General features: G+C 47.6%; 1 non-coding gene and 2 pseudogenes across 2 annotated transcripts in view; 1 reads left to right on the forward strand and 2 right to left on the reverse strand.

Annotated features, from left to right (window-relative positions):
• The window catches only part of LOC149357878 (uncharacterized), a 35,236-nt pseudogene that overhangs the window by 13,887 nt on the left and 2,424 nt on the right, over window positions 1-18,925 (reverse strand). The window contains exons 2-5 of the transcript XR_016289374.1: window positions 15,901-16,218; window positions 10,311-10,667; window positions 8,686-8,897; window positions 3,088-3,352 (exon numbers count right to left, since the gene is read on the reverse strand). The product of XR_016289374.1 is annotated as an uncharacterized LOC149357878 (transcript). The remainder of the gene's footprint in view (window positions 1-3,087; window positions 3,353-8,685; window positions 8,898-10,310; window positions 10,668-15,900; window positions 16,219-18,925) is intronic.
• Window positions 5,316-6,058, forward strand: LOC149357879 (uncharacterized; annotated as a pseudogene).
• Window positions 18,386-18,459, reverse strand: TRNAT-GGU (transfer RNA threonine (anticodon GGU)). Its single transcript has one exon. It is a non-coding gene; the product is annotated as a tRNA-Thr (tRNA).

Here is an 18,925-nt window from a genome sequence, read left to right on the forward strand (position 1 = left end):
ACACCGACATTCAACAAGACTCACCCCTCTACACAGCAGGCAGGCATGGTGAAGACCTTAGCACCCATACCCAATGGACAATGAAACTCCCACGAATGTCCTTCGGACGTCTAAGATATCCGAAGGATGTCCAAGAGAGTTTCAATCCCCATTGAGATACCAGTACAGCACCCGCAAGTCACAATAACCATCTGCTCACATTTACACCGAGGAGAACAGATACACTGACGCTGTCTCAGAAATTTCCCACAAAATGCTACCCAGTGGCACACAGGCACCACCACCATGGCAAGGCATCTCTGACAAACCCATGCATCGGTCAAGTGCACAATGGCGACAAGCAGTGCGATGGCAGAGGAGCGGTGCAACCAACACACAGGCCCCATGCTGGTGAAAGAACTGGGTAGACGGGCAGTGCTCTGTGAACGATCCTTGCGTCGGTCACTTGCCAAAAAGACCGATGCAAGGTGATCACATCAGCATCGTGCGTACTACTATCGGGCACATGGCGGGCAGACAGATGCCACAGCACTACACCATTCAAGCAGGCATCGGAACAGTTACCGTCGGCGAGGGCACCGCTGATAACCGCAGTCAGCTCGTGATAATCCAAACTCTACCCATTCATACTTATAGTGTTTCGTTTCAGAGTCCTTAAACTTTGGCTGCTTCACGAGGTTGCAAGCGCACTTTTGTTATACTAGCTCAATTCAAGCTGTGGTCTCTGCAAAACTTCTTTAGGTAAAGTACCATACAGTGGAACCTCGATTATACGTCCCCCGGTCATGCGACGACCCGCATTTTACGACGAATTTGTGCGGTCCCAGCAAAACCCCCATAGAGACAATGCATTAAAAACCTCGGTTATACGACGCAAATTTTAGAAGGACCCCGCTTCGTACGACGGCTGGCTCGTACCGTCCGTCAAAAAAGGTCGTCAGCAAACGCAGGCCGGGATGTGCTGTATTTTCGCGATTCTAAGCCCCCCCCCCGCCTATTTTCTGAAAAAAAAAAAACAAAAAAACTTTGCATGCGAATCTAAGCACCCCCGTTTTTGCGCGGAAGAGAGCGTTGCCGAGGCCGCCAAGTGCACTTGCTCTCTTTTTCGTCGAGCCTGTGCAGTCGGAGTCCCAAGGAGGCGCGGCCTGCCTGTTGTTGTTGCGACTGAGAGAAGGATGAAAAGGAAAGCGCACGGGCCCGCCTACTGGCGTGAGCCAAGCCACCACCGCTGCCGAGGAGAGTTAAAAGATCAGAGGAAAGATAAAGAGAAAAGATAAGACGCGCGTCGGTCGCAGCAACAGATGCGTCCGCAGGAGCCGACGCTGATGAAAAAACAGATAAGCGGGCGAGGCCGCGCTCGCCCAAGCGAGGACAGCGGCGTCCACGGCGCTTTTTGTAATGGAAGTAATGGATGCTTGTGCCCCACGATAAAACTTCCCACGAAGAGGAAGTGGACAACGATGCAGAGGTTTGCGCTCCCATTCCTAGTTACGCGGACGTGTTGCAGAGCGTCGACAACATCCGGCGCTTTGCTTGCGCGACGATGTTGGCGACCTACTGCCGGACGTGGCAGCCCTTGAAAGAAAGTTGATGCGCCGAGGTTGGGCAAAGGTGCAAAAAAAAAAAAAAAAGTTACCGATTTTTTTTAAACGGTAATAAAGATTTTTTTGCAAATCTGTTTCAAACAAATGCTGGGTTTTGTCTTTTTTAATCTGATTGGCGTACTTGCCGCGGGCTTGAAGCCGTTTTCGGCGCAAGGCCGAGCGCCACTGGCCGCATTCTTTGATTTTCGATTATACGACACCCGGATTATACGACGGTTTCGTGCGGTCCCCTGAACGTCGTATAATCGAGGTTCCACTGTATATGCTCCCGTTATGAACCCACTCGCATAACGAATCCGTCGCCCACTTCTGCTGTCCAGAATTTACTTTTTTTTTTTTACTTTAGCTCTTTGCAGCGGGTTCCTCAGTTTTTGTGCAGTTTAATGACCCAGAACATTCCACGACAGAAGGAATCAGTTATTTAGCCACGAAAGACTTCAATTTTGCCTCGCGGCACTTTAAGCCACATCAGCAGCATCGTAAAGGCAACCGACTCAAGTTACACCCGCCTCCAATAGAAGGTGCCATTGGTACCATATGAGTAGGGGTTGGACATTTCGGCTTAAACTGGGGGGAAAAAAAGCCCGACAAAAGTACGCTAATTTCAGTTTTCTAAATTTGGTTTTAACCGAAAAAGGTCAGTATTCTTGGCATGCAAGACATAGATAGCTGGCTGATGAATGTGAGTTACACTCAGTCAAAGCTGAAATGCATGATGCGACAATGGTGTACATTGTTGGATAAGTAGCGTAGTTGTGCAATTTGAGGTACTGCTCCGCTAGCTTACACACCTCTGCAGACCAGGAAGCACCACAGCCTGCAAGCTAAGCACTGTTTGTTCACTGTCATCACCTGCTTAGGGCAGTTAGTCGGTTAAGTAGGCTAATCAACTACTTACAGGACACTGACATGAAAGCCCACATGGGCGTCACGAAAAAGTATGTTCCGGCTACTGCGACGATTGGGCGGCAGTTCCATCGCTGGCATGAAGAGGCGGACCACGTACAAAAACAGCTCAAAGTACTAGCATTTGCACACTCATTACTGTAAATAAATTGTCCATGATTACAAAAACACTGAGGTACGCTTCAACTGACTTGACCATGCAAGATTGCTGCACTAAATCACCGCGAAAAGTCAGTATTTCATTCCTCGAAAATCATTGATATTCGGCGCAAAAAAGAAGAAAAAAGTCCGCCAAATTTTCATAAATTAAATACCGAGAAGTCCAACCCCTACATACGAGAAAATGGCTCAGTTGTAACAATCTCTGACAGAGGGTGGTTCCACCCACACCGTGACTTCGTACTCTGGAGACTCAAAGCTGAAGTCATAAAGCGCGGCTTCGAACGACCAAATTCCGGCAGAAGCCTCCCCATAACGAACAACGCCACAAATGTGCGGCCAAACGAGTTTGAACTAACACGAGCCTACTGCAATCGCCACCTGGCTCTGGCCAGCACCAGACCGCATGCCCCCTCACCTCTTCAGCAAGCGGCACGGACATCATGCCGACACCATCCGAGAAGACATACGGCTTGCCGCTGACAGGGTGGGCCCCACCAACGAGGTCTGGGACGTCGACGACCTCGTGGGGCATCACCCGCACGGCCTGCTCCGTCGAAGAGAAGCACTGACCCATGCGCGCCATGCACTTGGCCACATTGTGGATGCCCTCGAAGCGGCCCGTCCAGTCGCGGATGGTCATCGCGCTGTTGCGCTTCTCGTCCACCGCGTACATCCACGTCCTGCGTGCGACAGGGATATCGATGCAGGCACTGCTTACAAAACACCATCTCCTCATACCAGAAATCATTAGAAAGCTAGATGGCTTGCAAGTGAATTTTACCAAACACTGATCAAAACTTGTTTAGATTCAAGTGGAATGGAAAAGTGTTACCACATTTAACAGAATAAGGAATATCAAAACCAATGAAATGAGGATTTATAATTTTAATTTGGCAATGAAAGTCGCATAAAGAGGCTGAAGCAACACTCTGCAATGAAGCAACGGTTACTATTGCTGTATGCCACCATGTGACTGTATCTCAGTGAAATATGGTCTTCACGTTCTCAGTATATGTGCAGTGTTGTCTTTTTTGTTTACTGAAATAAGCTCGTTATGCTTTGATATGGTTTAGGCTCTTTTCAATATGTCTTCCTACGCTGAAAACCTGGCACCCCTTTAACAATGTCGTTGAAGTGCTTGGGGTTGTTACAAGACGATGCCACAGCATTTTGCTTTTTTTTTGGAGTTGGCAGTATCTTGCATTGTTGCATTCGAAGCGTAACAAAGTTACATGTTACAGTGCACTCTACACAATCCTAAACTGTACAATCAATCAGTGTCCCATGTCTAAGGCCCATCGAAGGCCTCTCAAGTAGACTTGCTGGCGAAAATCCAGTCTTTATGCTGCCACCAATCACGCACACAAAATTCATTAAAACTGAGCACAATAAGGTGATCCAACTGCCACTTGCTTCTTCACACAAGATCACCTTTTTTTTTTAATCCTGCGTTGGTGTTAACAAGGAGTCTCCTTGCAACTGATGCTTCCTTGTCAGCTCAAGTCCAGGTCGGAGGTGATGGGACACTTCAGATACTCACGAGGCCTATCAGCATCCAAGAATGCGATAGGTGATATGTCGATATCAACAAAAGAGAGATACCAAGTTGCCATTTTGTGATGCTGATGACAATAGGGTGCTGCTGGTGTAGTTTCATTTTTGTACTTGATTCTAACATTCATGGCATTTTTAGATGATCTCTTTTCCGAAAAAAGGTGCGCATTAGAATCAAGCAAATACGGTAGCACTTGTGACAGGCTTATTGGCAATTAAACCACCCTTTCCACTGTTTATTTTGTCCTTCAGCTTGCCAGCATGAAATTTAGATTTGAGGTGTCGGTGTCTGCCCTCATCCTGGCTAGAAAGCTTTGGAGCAGTTGATCTGCTACGGTCATCAGCTTAGCTTTTCTTGTACACTTTGCATGGTTCAGCCCCAATGTGACCCGACCCAGACTTAACCACGTCACTCTCTTCAAGTAGCCGAAACCACAAGACCCAATCGCCTGACCCAGTGACTTAACCACAACAATACACAAGTTGCTGGCAGTTTAGCATTGCTAAGCAGGAAATATTGAGCGAAAGCAGGTTTTTGCAGGTGGACACCAACACCATGTACATGAAAGCAAGACTGACGTTATAGTGTACTAGAATTAGGAGTAGTGGGGCGAGTGAAGCTCCGCGCCAGCGGAGCGCGTGAAGCAGGCGGCGCCGAAATCTCAGGCTGCCGCGCGGCGGCGCTGCTGCGCCTTTCACTTGGCGACTTGGCAGCCCCCTCATACTCCGGAGCTCGCTGCGATAGGCGCCGGCTTGTTACACGGGGGGCTTGCTCTGCCTTGGAGTGCATGTTCAGTGTGTCATGCTCTGTTATGCTGTTTAACATAGGTGTAATTCCCCAAATTCCATTGTCAGAAAACAATTCAGTGCACCCCGTGACTTTCTCCCGGAAACAGATAGGGGCCATCCACTCACCGTATGAGAAAGGGAACACTTTGCGCAGCAATCTTAGCACATGCACTCATCTACGTAGGGTACGCGCGCTGGTTTCAACAAGATCGTCGTGGGCAAGCGTTTTTCCTCCGTACGTTAATTCATGTGCGTCTTGATTTCATCTCTGCTGCGCTGTGCAGCCCATGATATTACGAGATGAGCGAACCTCGGCGGATGAACTATTGTTTTGCTCCTGGTTGTAGGACCGGCTACAGTGGAGTGAGGGATGCTCCGAAGTTATCATTATTCGGGGTTTCTGAAGACGAAGTAAGGCGCCGCACATGGCAGCACAACTTGCACCGTGCGGACAAGCCCCTGGAAATGACGGATGCCGTCTGTGAGCTGCATTTTGAAGAGAAGTACATATTAAGTACATATTAAGAAGAGAAGTGCATATCATCAACGGCAAGAAGGTGCGCATACCACGTGGCAAGGCATTTCTTTCGTCAGATGCAGAACGAACAATTCTGCCTAGCTTCCCGCGTATCTGTCCAAAAAAGCCCTCGCGCGAGAGGCCATCAAGAAAAAGAACGTCTTCGCAAGTGCCCAGCTACCTGTCGGCCAAGAGGCAATGCACACAAGTGGATATATCACCGATTACTACGTCCCAGAATGACGAAGCAGCGGAGTTATGTGAGCCTCGCGAGAATTATGTGTTTCAGCTAAGCGAAGTCCCTAAACCATCTGAGCTCTGGGCACTGCACAAGTTTTGGAACTACGATGGTGCTGCTTTCGTCCACAGCTCCCTCAATTGTGAAACACACGCTATCAGCATAGAGAAATCTGTGTTCATGAACTATGGAGAAAGCCCAAGTACAGTGCTTTGCCGCACGTTTGTTCGCAAGACACTGATTTCCGAAAAGGTTTTAAGCTCACTGAGCGAAGCATCTCCGACGTGATATCGCTTGTGAGGCAAACATTCATTCATTCTAATGCTCTTGGGTGCAGTGCACACAAGGAAGAGATCAGCATGAAGGTGGTCTCTTTCTATGTCCTTACGCGCTAGCATGGAGGTAGTTCTTTCCTTCCTCCATGCGCGCTAGCACTTTCTCGTCAAAGGACTGAACAGCGAAAATAGCGCAAAGGGAAATAGCCAAACTTGCTAAGGTGAGCAGGAGTGTGTAAAATTCGCGGCAGTCAGTTCAACCAATGCAGCTTTGCGCTTTCTCGGAAATATTTGCGAATTATTGCAAATAAAGGCTTGTATATATTACCAATGAAATCAGACTTTTCACATGGCTATGTGAGCTACAGTGAACGCACGCCAGCCATAAGTCACACGGAACGTTTATGACTTTACAAGAGAGGACTACCTGCCTTTCTTCCATAAATGTCTAATGTAAGATTAAACCTCGTAGAGCCCGAATAACTTCAGGAGCAAAGCTGCTTGATCACCAGCTACTCGCCGAGCTGCTGCGAGCGAGCGCTAGCCAGGTGAAGGGAGCGGCAGCGCCGTCTGTCGGCGTCGGCGCAAACAGCTTCAGCCCGCCGCCTTCCCTCGACCCACTACTCCTAATTCTAGTACACTATAACTGACGTGTCCACTGACCCAGGAAACCAGTTCCGTGCCTTTCCTTTCGTCAAAATCAACCAAGCTCTACAACATTGTTAACGCCAGTGCCCCAACCTGTTTAGTTTGGACTTAAAGGTGCCCAGAAACACTATCTTAGTTGACTGTTTTGCCTGTTGATCGCATACAGTAAGTTACAATGGTGCTATTAGCGTCGGTAATACCACGTATATTCCGTTTTTTAATATTGTAATGTCCTCCCAAAAACACATTCATGTCTCCGATAGTGTCCCCACACAGAGGCAGGTTTTAGCAGCGGATATGACATCACGTGGCGCGAGCTTGATGATGGGACAAACAGTGAATATACTGCAAATTGTGTGAATAAATAGAGAAACATTTTGTCACCTGTCTGCGTTTTAAATTAGATCAACAAAAACAACTTCTTCGTCTTAGATAAAAGTCTTAGATAAAAGCTCTGCAAAGCAAGTAAAATAAAAATACACCACCAGGGGAAACGACGCGTGGAAACGACGCTGCCAGCCTCAGCAAGAACGAGTTACAGAGAGCAGGAAACCGTGGAGTGCAAACTTCCGTGACGTGCTCTGGCAGGCTGTTTGGATTGGTTCCGCCAGGTGCCGTCATTGGGAGAGCGAAACAGGAGTGGGACCCGGCAAAATCGAGTTGAGGGCAGCGTTTTGTTTGCTTGTATTCTGAAATTTCTTCATTGAATAACTCCCGTTCCTGTGCATCGATTCCTGTAATTCTTTTTAAGTCGGCATCTGTGTGACATCAAGAATCCACCTGAAGTATAGCCAGTATCCCCCCGAGCAGTGTTTCGCAGCCCCTTTAATGCTTAATGCGGTTTTGTTTGGACTTAAGCCACATTTGTTGGAGCTACTCTTCCTGAACTAAGAAAGTGCTATTGCCTTATGTTTTACCGCACTCCAGACTGATTAAAAGAGGCATGGCTAGCCTTTGCCTAGGGAATGCCTTGCAGAAGAGCTGCCCACATGCAGTGAATGACAGCTTTCACCAGCAAGTCCGCCGCCTTAGTGACGTGGGTTATTCGGCTGACGTGCTGACAGCAGTTGGTGAGTCAATGCTGCAGATAATTAAGAACCATAACACACACGATTCCGGAAATGCTAGAGTGGAGGGGAAGAAAGTTGAGGCGGCGCCCTATCTTCACGGTGTCTCGCATAGCCTGAAAAAAGTGGCCCAACGGCATGGCAGACGGTAGTCTTCTCTGCGCCTTGTAAGATGTCTAGTTTATGTTCACAGATCGCGCAGGCCAATGAGGGGAGGAAGTCCAACAGCTGCACTGTGAAGCACGCCAACAAGTTTGTTGCTTGTTCGACTCGTGTCGTTTACAAGTTACCCCTGTCATGTGGTAGGGTGTACACGGGCCAAACTGGCAGATGTGTTAATGACCAGGCACGTGAACATAACAATTTCCTGGAAAATTTTTCTATCAAAATAATCTTCCACGTCATTGCAGAAGTTTTAAAAACTGTGTTCCGGCTTTTAACAACATTTCAGTAATCAGAAAAAGAAAAAAACAGGGAGGAGAGTGAAATCCTTGAGGCCTACCATATTAGGTTGCAAGGCAGTAGTGACACATGCGTCAGTGCACCGTCTTTGCATCTTACTAGGAAGTTAATTTCCTAAGTAGAAGTGTGCGCGTGCAAGACTGATAGGCCTATTATCTGTATTTGATTGTTTGCCAATTATGGAGCGTGTATCCACTCCTTGGTGATTCGCCACATATGTATTTGTTTGTTTTTAAGTGTGTCTGATATGCACGCGTCTTCTGGTGACCTAGGTTGGCCGTTTCTCGATTGAACTTCAGTTGTTAGTCCAGCGCTGTCCTGTGTTCTTCTTCTCCTGGTGTCTCGTACTTTACATGGTTACCTTGTTACTGTTTGGTTTGGTTTTTGAGAAAAGGAAATGGAGCAGTAACTGTGCACGAGCATATACGCCACTTAGGAAGAAGGACCATGGGCAGTAGCATACCCGTGGTCCCGAAGCTGGCTGGTAGAGGGCTCCCGCAGGCCAACACGCATTCCCTCGCGCATGAAGCGGGCAACAACCGCCTCCAGGATGTCGTCCCGCGACGAGTGCAAGTTGAGCGTGAACGACAGCTTGTCCAGGTTGTCGTCTCTGAATGACACGCGGGTGGCGAACTCGGCGTTGAAGTGCCGCAGCACTCTGTTCTCAAAGTGGACCTGCGGCGGACGCGCAATAAAACAGTGCTGCAGTCTTGAAGCTACTCTAGGCTACCAATGAGCCTGCGGAGAATAAAAACAGGACCGCAAAATGAAAGGTCTGCACACCGAAAAACACCGGATCAGGGTGTGCCCAAAGCCGTGCAAGAGAATTCGATTCAATTCTTTCTTCTAGAAGCATGCACAATCCTCGAAATGCTATCTGAGCAAAAGGCTGCATAAAAACAGCTTGCATAGGCCCAGGCACCCAGTTTTCAGCATTGGTTTTGATGTTGTAAGAGATACCATCTCTATGGAACACAAAACAAAAAGGTAACACCTTTAAGGAGACAGTAAGCTATGTACGCAGTACACAATAAAACCACCACTTGCATAAGCAAAAGACGTACTTTAAACAGCAAACATTGAAAATTAAACAATAGTAGAAGAAAAGAAAGTAGAAGTAAAAAAATGCTGCACAGCTTGAAACTTGGCAGAAATTAAGCCAAGTGCTGGCTTTAGCACAAACAAAGAACAAGAGAACAATCTTTCAGAAGTACTTAAATATTCACATAAAACATATAGCTTCGGTAATTAGTTTTCTCCCCAAACCGTAAAACTGGAATGCCATCTAAAGTTGCTCCATCTCCGAGAGTTAAGATTTTTCTCGTTCATTACCTGCGTGTTCAAGTGAACGAGTATTGTTTTCAATACATCATTTTCCTCTTTGTTGCATGCCCGCGCCGCCTTCTTTCTACGTTCATACCCAGCTTTACTTTTCCTGCACGCGCTGCACGCTTTGCCTCACGGCCTGAAGGTCTTCAAAAAGTTGGCTTCTTCTCGCAACATTTTAGCTTGATGGTGAAGCCACCTCAAAGAGCGCCTTTGGTATTTATTTGCCTCGCGATCCTACACTTCGCACATGCCGTAATGTCATCATTGCACGGAGAGTACATCGCCACGACCAGACGATCTTTACTATGGCCGTTTCTTCGAAAAAATCACTATAATAAAAAAAATGTACAGCCGTATAGCTATGGAAGACAAAATGGGACCGCAGCTTCACTTAACTGTATCCGAGTTTTCACTGTAACCGAGTTCACTATAGCAGGGTGCTACAATTCAGCCAGACGCTCTTTACTATAGCCATTCCTTCGAAAAAATCACTATAAGCAAAAAAAAATGCACAGCCATCTATGGAAGGCGAAATGGGACCACAGCTTCACTTTAGTATATATCCGAGGTTTTACTATAACAGAGTTTACTATAGCAGGTTGCTACAATTCAGTTTTAGGGAAAAGACATTTTTCAGACCTTGTCTTTCTGCAGACTAACATATGCATTGATACAGAGCCTGCCGACTAATCCCTGTAATTCCTCGACAGGAACCGTAAGAGCTAGCATTAAAAAAAATGACACAGTCAAGCGCCACACCTGTGCAGGACGCAGAATGATTCGCCCTGGCGTGATGAACACGCTCCGAACAAGACAGGTGCCGCGAGCAAGCTGCGGGGGCTTCTCGTCCCGAAAGAGGGCGCAGCAAGCCTCGAACGCCTGCTTGAACAGCACGACATTTCCCGCGTCGATGCTGGACACAATGTGGCTGAGTGCCCGCTCCACCATGGACTGCTCCTTCTTCGACTGCTGTTCGAGCTCCCGCATGAGCGTGTCGAACGCCATCTCGGACATGAGCACCATCTGGTCGAGGACATCGAAGGTGATGTGCAGGGTGGCCTTGAAGGCATAGGCGCAGGAGAATGTCAGGATCTTCTGGATGGACTCGCACCGCTTCTGCACAGCCAAGTGTAGCCGAGAGTTGTGCTGCGATCCCCACCACCCTTGACTTGTGGACCACACAGTGCAAAGAAGGACCTATTACTAGATTCGGTAGGGAGAAGACAGGAAGATGGGTTTTCTGAAAATACGAAGAAGTGAAAAAGGGAGGGGAGGGGGGACAACGACAAGTCCTCATGCCGAAACGTTGGCTAAGCACCCTGATGCTCCCCCTCCCCTGTACACTTTGTGTTGTCCACTACTGGACAGTTAAGCATAAACTGCTGTCTACAAAGCGATATTGCAGCTAAAGGATCTATGCAAACAGTGAACTATGCTGTAACCGGTGTTATCAGACACCATTTAGGTCTCTTATACATGCTGTCTGTCAAGTGGGGGGGGGGGAGCAAACAGAACTAAGTAACAAATAAACAGAAATGTGTTAAGTGCGAAATGTAAGGAGAGATTGGTCCAACATGACTCCTTCCAAGATCTGTACTCCATTTTTCAACAGATTTCTAGAGCGGTTCTTCTCAGTCGCCAATGACCAACCCCACCTTTATCACATCACATATTTGACATTTTTCTCTCTTTCATTTGCTTTTTGTACCATCGCTCTTTTCTAAACCCAACATACACCAATATCTCACACACAATACGTTGCCAAGTCTCCAGGTTTTCTCATTCGCTGGCATGCACGTCAGTGTTCACGAAATTTTTATTCAGGCACAGCCCCGTCTGCCGAACTCATTTTTCACAGAAAAGTGGTCTCCCGTAGACTGCGCCTAGTTTACTGGATAAACGCATGTAAGGACCCCGCTCTCTTTCCAGATCAGAGGACCAGTTTTCGGGATGCAGCCCATGTACGCAATGCGCGAAATATATATATATATATATATATGCATTTTTAAGTAAAAACAACACACCAACCAGGGAATGAGTGGCATTTACTCTACTTGCCGCAGAAAGCGTGCTTTTATCAACTCAGCTCAGCCAGGATATACAGAGTGAAAGCTGTCAGCAAGCACTGCAATATATAAGAGGGGGCAAATTCACTCTTGCACTTGGCAGTCACGTCTGCCACTGCGCTGAACGCTGCTCTGGACGCTCACTCTTGTACGAGGGGATGCTGGGAAGTTCCTGGCTTTGCCCCCTTTGACGTCAAATTGAAAAATTAGTTTGGTACCACAAAAATTCACGATATCTGTTTATGCAACTCTGTAAGAATCAGATGTTTCTGATTTTTATAACTATCTTGAATTTCAGGTAGAGCGTGAGATGGCAGAGGCACAAGCAAGTTTCACACCTGTGGAGTTACGGGTCGTGATGAACTTTTTGTTTCTGCAGGGAAAGTCTGCAAAAGACATTCACAGTGAGATGTCACAAACACTACGGCAGAAGCGTCCTTCCTACAGCACTGTCAAATCTTGGGTTCCTCGTTTCAAGGTTGGTCATTTCACTGTTGAAGATGAGCCTCGTAGTGGGCGCCCCACAACCTCAACAGACCCGACAACAAGCGGTTCTGTCCATAAGCTGATTCTTGAGGATCGGCGAATATACGCCAAAAAGATAGCCCAGATACTGGACATCTCCCAGGAATGCACTGGTTTTATTATTACCAATATCCTAGACATGCACAAGCTATCAGCGAAGTTGGTGCCGAAATGCTTGAACAGTGAACAGAAGGAGGCTCGAGTTGAGGCATTTAGGCTGTTTTGACCCATTTTGATTCTACAAAACACTTTTTGGATAGATTAGTGACTGAGGATGAAGCATGGCCCCACATTTATCATCCCGAAACCAAGGAACAGTCAAAGGAATGGCGCCTCAGTGGGTCCCCGCGGCCGAAGAAATTCCGGCACAGAAATCGGCCAAAAAAGTCATGGCGTCAATTTTCTGGGATAAAGATGGTGTGCTGTCGGTGGACTACCTATCTCAGGGCTGTAGTATAAGCGGATAATATTACGCTGGCCTCCTCGACAAGCTGAAAGAGGCAATTAAGACGAAACGCCAAGGAAAGCTGAACAAAGGAATCCTTTTGTTGCAGGACAATGCACCTCCGCACACGTCCAAATTTGCGGCTGTCAAACTGAAAGCCCTCAGTTTCCAATTGGTCCACCATACCCCCTATTCACCTGACCTGACTCCTTCTGACTACCATCTGTTCCCCAACTTGAAGAAACATCTGAAGGGTCGTCATTTGGACGACACTGCTGACATCAAACTTGCTGCTGAAAGCTGGTTTGACGACTTAATACACAATTTTTTTTTTAAATAGACTAGAAAAGCTGGAAGAACGATGCAACAAGCGCATATCAGACTCAGGGGGCAATATGTTGAATAAATGTGCACTTTCAAAACTCTCACTACATTCTTTCTGTGCAAAGCCAGGAACCTCGTACTCGTGGCACGTGATGCATCGCCTGCCACGAGTGCAAGAGCGAGCGTCCAGAGCGGCGGACGTGACTGCCAAGAGCAAGAGCGAATCACGTGACACATCACATCCCACAAGTGGCGAGGAGGAGCGGCTGAACAGCAGCCAGCGCAGCGGTGGACGTGACTGCCAAGAGCGCAGCTGCGGCATAGGCGAGTCACATGGCATGACATCATAGTCACATGCATGCACCTCCCATCAGAGGTCAAATCTCAGAGCCAGATGACCTTCAGGCTCAGCATGGGAGTAGTAGAGCTTTTCCCTCTAAAAGGTTCCACAAGCAGTTATAAAGTGGCGATTGCTTTGAAGAGCAGCAGACTTAGTGTCAAACCCGCCGACTCCTTGCTGAGCCGCTGGTAATTAAGAGGGTTGTGGCTTTTGTCGGCATTAAGTCTTCACCAGAAGTGCCTGGACCGCTTTGTGGCTTTGGTTTATGTCTGTCTGCCGTTTCTCGTCTTCTTCCTTTCTCTTAAAAGCCTAGCCATGGTGCGGGTGCACAACTTCTCTATACCTCTTTGTTTTCTTTACAACGCTTGCACGGCAGCGAAAAAAGCGTGTGTGCCACCATGTGTTTGGTGCAGACACTCTCTGACAATAAAAGCTACAACCTTCGTCTTTTTGTGCGCACGCTCAAATCCAAAACTACCGAACTGTTTGCTGCTCAGTTTGCGGTTAGTCAGCCGGGCCTCCGCACGTGAGGGCACCGTTTTATTGCCAGTTCTCTCCTTCGCCTCCCACTGCTGGTTTCGCGACTATATCATTATACGTTCATTGCTTTGAGCTGTGCACCGCCACCATGCCATCCTGCGGGGGGACTATAAAACACCGGGCGGGGCAGGAGGCAGTATGGGCCTTATATTTCGAGTAATTTTTTTTCTTTTTTTTTGGCCAATGACGGGTGCGAGATGGGGAGGGGGTCTAAGAATAGGTGGCAATGTACAGCATATATTATTGCTTACAATAAACTCTGACACATCCCCAATCGAGAACCTTAGTTTGAAATCCTCGGAACCGAAACAAATTACCAAGAAAGGCTCTTACATGACTCCTGGCACATTCCAACTACCCCGAACAACATTGACCACACAAACGGAAGCCTGCCCGTAGTATTTACACAGGAACTCCGCTCTGTAGCTCAGAGAAGCCAAGTCACCATTGACCGCCTCCGCACATTCTGACAACGTGACTGACAGCCTTAACTCCACCACCCCTCCCCTGCGCCTTTCGCATGACCTTTTTTTTTTACCTCCGGATCTCCGCCATGCATACTTAAAGACGCTAGCTACTGCCTCCAGTCACCCCTGAAGAAAGAGCCGAGAAGGCTCCAAACATTGGGTTTCAAATTAAAGTTTTTGGTTGGAGATGTATCAGAGTTTATTTATAATAAAGCCATCAAACCCAACCAGACACGCAAATCTGTCAACATGTTTAGTTTTTAGTATATACAGTACGTTATGACCTTTGCAGTTTTTTTTGAGTGTCACAAAAATTTGAGCGTAATTTGCACACCCCCTTTTTTGAAACCTTAAGGGGGGAGCCTGGTCTTGAAAAGAAAATTTTATTAATCTAGCCATAGTTGTGAAATTTTCAGGGCACATGTATTTTTGTGAGCTCATTCTAGATATGTCTTTTAGTTTCATGTAGAACAATTCCTTGAGCACTTCTGCACCTTTTATGCAAGTATTTTGCGAACAGTTTTGAAGAAAATTTGCAGTCAGAAACTTGCTGAAATGTATGCCATTGGGTTCTCTTGATACCAAGGGATGGAATAAGGGTAAAATTGTCTTCCTGCCTATCATAGAACCTAATTTATAGGGTATTGAAGTTGTCGCTTCAGAAATGAAAAGAAAAGTGTGTATTCCTGTTTCTGAAGTGGCAGCTTCAGTACCCTACAAGTCAAGTTCTATGATAGCCAGGAAGTCAATTAACCCTCAGTCAATTTTACCCTTACTGCATTTCTTGGAGTCAAGAGAACCCAATGGCATACATTTCAGAAAGTTCCCCGCAAGAAATTTTTTTCGAAGCTTTTCAAAAATACATGCATAAAAATTACATAAGTGCTCGAGGAATTGTTTTACATAAAATAACTGACATATTTAGAATTGGCACACAAAAATACATTATCCCTGAAGATTTCTGAACTGTGACTTCATTAATGTTTTTTTTTAAGACCAGTCTCCCCCCTTAATATAAAGAAAAAACACGCAAATTATGCGAGTAAATATGGTACATGGTGATCCATGTATACTGAAATTTTATTGCAAAAGCAATACTACTTTCACTTTCAGCTCCGCGCGTGGCGAGGCCGCGGTAGCTACCATTGACCTTGAGCGGCGCGCCTAGCGGTGTGACGTCACAGCTGCAAGAGCAGGGCTCCAACTTGTGCCGTCGCGAGGCGAGGCCGCACGTGGTGGCTGCTGCCTAACTCCTGCGCCCGCCGCGCGCGGCGCGCCATTCAGCACTCTTCATCACACACCGGGATAACGGTAATCTACACACGACCACTTCAGCGTTGCATTAGATTGGATTGGATTACATTGGATTGGATTACATTGGATTGGATTGCATTGGATTGGATTGAATTTATTTCAATGGACTGGATTGGATTGTATAACCGATGCATCACCACAAGTCTAACCACAAGCACCACCACCAGCTACACTACCAGCTGAACCATGGCGTAGCTACGGATATTGCTTTCGCAATTACCGGGCTTAACCAAGCTAAGCCACAGCCATTTTTTTTACAATCAAAAGAAAAACCATGGCACCAAAAAACACGGTGCCTGCAAGTCCTTTCCATTCGCGCTGACCATACCTGGATCTCGACGGTCCTGCACCTGGCAGTCACGTTAGGGCAGTGGGTATGGACCGCAGCGTAGCAAAAGAGGGTGCCGTGGGTGCAGCGCTGAGAGAGCCACCCAACCACCCGCCATGCCAGGGAGTGGTCCCGGATGACCAGCTTGAGGATGAGGCCTCCGCACAGCGAGGTACCCTCCACACAGCCACCGAGACACTTGCAGCCTAGGCTGAGGTAGCGTTCCCACCGAAGCGGAGCCGCTGCCGCTGCTGTGCCGGGCTTCGCATGATATTCGTTCACTACCTCCCCCAAGCGCTTCTTGACGTTGATCAGCACCTGGTGGGTCGGTTCAAATTAAAGAGATTACACTGCATTTACCAACAGGCATTGAGATAAAATTTCCAAGAACACGGACACTACTAAAGCATTTCCTGTTGCTTCAATATTCAGTATTCAATATTGTAATAAGGGAGTAATTACTCATTGACATCCACCCGAGCGCAGCCATACGGCTACAAAGGAAACCTATGCAGCTTGCTCAGAAACTTCGTAGTTAAAGGGGTGGAGACACCAAATTTTGAAGCTATAAAAAGCTTGCTATGGGATTCCTATGTATGCAAGGGCAGTCACAGCCAGGTGTTGGACGCAACAAACGTTTAAAAAATATTTTAATTCGGTTCCAAAGCTTACCTAAATGCTCACTCTCACGACCTAGACCCATTCGCTAGCGCCATCAACCATGACGTCACAAGGGGTGTAGAAAAATAAAGTTTTAGTGACGTCATACCAAAACACATACCAAAACACGGGCGGCCTGCGCCAGTCTTCGTGCCGAACGCTGGCATCTGAAGAACGCGATAGTATTTTGTTCACGTTCATAGCAAACCCTGGAATATAAGAATATCAAAAATGCATCGTTTGTGACGATCGTTGGCAAATACCGAGTTCCTGGTAGAAGTGATGACTGCGATGCAAGCAAATTTCATCCCATAGCCGGTTTTGTGCTGCTGCTACCTGGTGCGGTTCGCCTGCCGTCTGCTAGCTCTGTTGCTGAAGACGTCGTGGAAATCGAGCATATCTTTTATTATGGGACGAATTCACAGTAAATGGGTGCCGAGCGGAGCACGTTTCTGAGCGCTGGCCAGTCCCGAAGCGCCCTCAGCTGCGGAGTCGATATGCGAAAGCAGCTAGGCCTAGCGACGACTAGGGCAGTCTGGGACCAGCGCGCAGGTCGTCGGCCGGCGTTGCCGCAGGCAGTGTCGCTGCCGAAAGATCCACTTTTAGCACAGTCATGCTGTCGTATCTCGAATCTAGAAAGCATCCTTTCTGGTAGCATGGCTGTTTTGTATTTTCTTGTGCGTACGTGAAGTACGCCGAGTCTGCCGGCCGGTAGGTCAGCCTGGATACCGTCTGCCGACGTCATAAAAGCGAGCTAAAGAGTGTTCTTGACGTAAATAATAAACCATGGGACAAGAAATGTGAAAAAAGTGTCATTTTTGAGGATCGCTGACCAATACTGAGCTGCTAGTCGAGGTAACAACTGTGATATGAGCAAATTTCTCACAACCGCGCCTAGCAGCTGCCGCTGGCGCGACGTCGGGGTCCGGCTCGCCTGGCGCCCGCTAGCTCCGCTGCCGAAGGCGTCGAGGAGATTGACCATACTATTATTTTATTGTGAGATGATTCTGTTAACACTACAGCTATTTGTGAAAAGTAGGCCTTTTATTATAGCGCAGGCGACTTCCGAAGCGCCGGCCGCTCGCTAAACAGGCTATAGGCCTAGCGACGACCACGGCAGCCAGGCAGCAGCAGAGCTCGTCGCCCGGAGCGCCCGCGAGCGGTGCCGTTGCCGAAAGCTCCCAACATAAGCAGATATGCTTTGTCGCTGCTCGAGTATAGCTGGCAGTTCTGATAACAAGGCGATCTTGTCTTTTCTTGTGATATTTGTACTCCATCCCAAGCAGCGCTCAGGTACTGCTGCACGGCAGCGAAGTGTGACACCGGTTGTGGGCGCAGCTTGGGTAGAGCGGCGCAGCGATGCTTACTGGCATTTTGCAAAGTGTTTCGCATCCTCACGCGAACCCGCGAAGGCGATATTAGCGTGCGAACAAAAAAAAAAAGTCGATGTCCTCACTCGTTGGAATCAGATATCTGTCAGAATCCGAGCTGCTGGGACTAGACGTGCAGTTGTTTGTTTTCATATGCGCTGGTCAGCACGTGTGTGGGAAAGCAGACGATGCAGCAGTAGGTGCGTCACAACTTTTGTGGGCCCACGTGACCAAGCGAAGCAGTTGATCTTCCCCCTCTGTGACGTCACTGTACAACTCGGCGTTCCAAAACCGAAACCGAAAATCGTTCACCTAAAAATGCTATAATAAATTATTCACTGTGAATATATGAATCTTTGAGTGTGTATCATGCTTCCTGGAGCCATAAGAAACGTTTGAAACTAAGAACCCGCGAACCACAAATTTGGTGTCTCCACCCCTTTAAAGGAAAATTTGTCCTGGTCCGGGGTTCGAACCCGGGACCTCCGCTTCACCAGAGCAGTCGCTCTACCAATTGAGCTAACCGGGACGGCAAGCTTATGGTAGGGCGAGAGCGAATTGATGAATAACTCGAAATGGGAACTGTGCTGGTCAAAAATTTTGGCCAACACAGTTCCCACTTCAAGTTATTGATCAATTTGCTCTTGCCCTACCATAAGCTTGCCGTCCCGGTTAGCTCAATTGGTACAGCGACTGCTCCGGTGAAGCCGTGGTCCCGGGTTCGAACCCCGGACCAGGACGAATTTTTCTTTAACTGCGGAGTTTCTGAGAAAGCTGCAAAGCTTTCCTTCGTAGCCATATGGCTGCGCTCGGGTGGATGTCAATCAGTAATTACTCCCTTATCACAAATCTACTCCACCTTGGGGGATACCCCTAAATATTTGACCAGTATTCAGTATTCAACTCGCATTTAAGCTACTGCCAGTTAGTGGGGGGTACTACAACATTCACTAACCTTGAACACATTCATTTAAAGGGGGATGCTGGTCTTAGAA

The sequence above is a fragment of the Amblyomma mixtum genome, chromosome 3 (assembly GCF_055824585.1).
Source record: "Amblyomma mixtum isolate Tamu chromosome 3, ASM5582458v1, whole genome shotgun sequence".
NCBI classification, from domain to species: Eukaryota; Metazoa; Arthropoda; class Arachnida; order Ixodida; family Ixodidae; genus Amblyomma; species Amblyomma mixtum.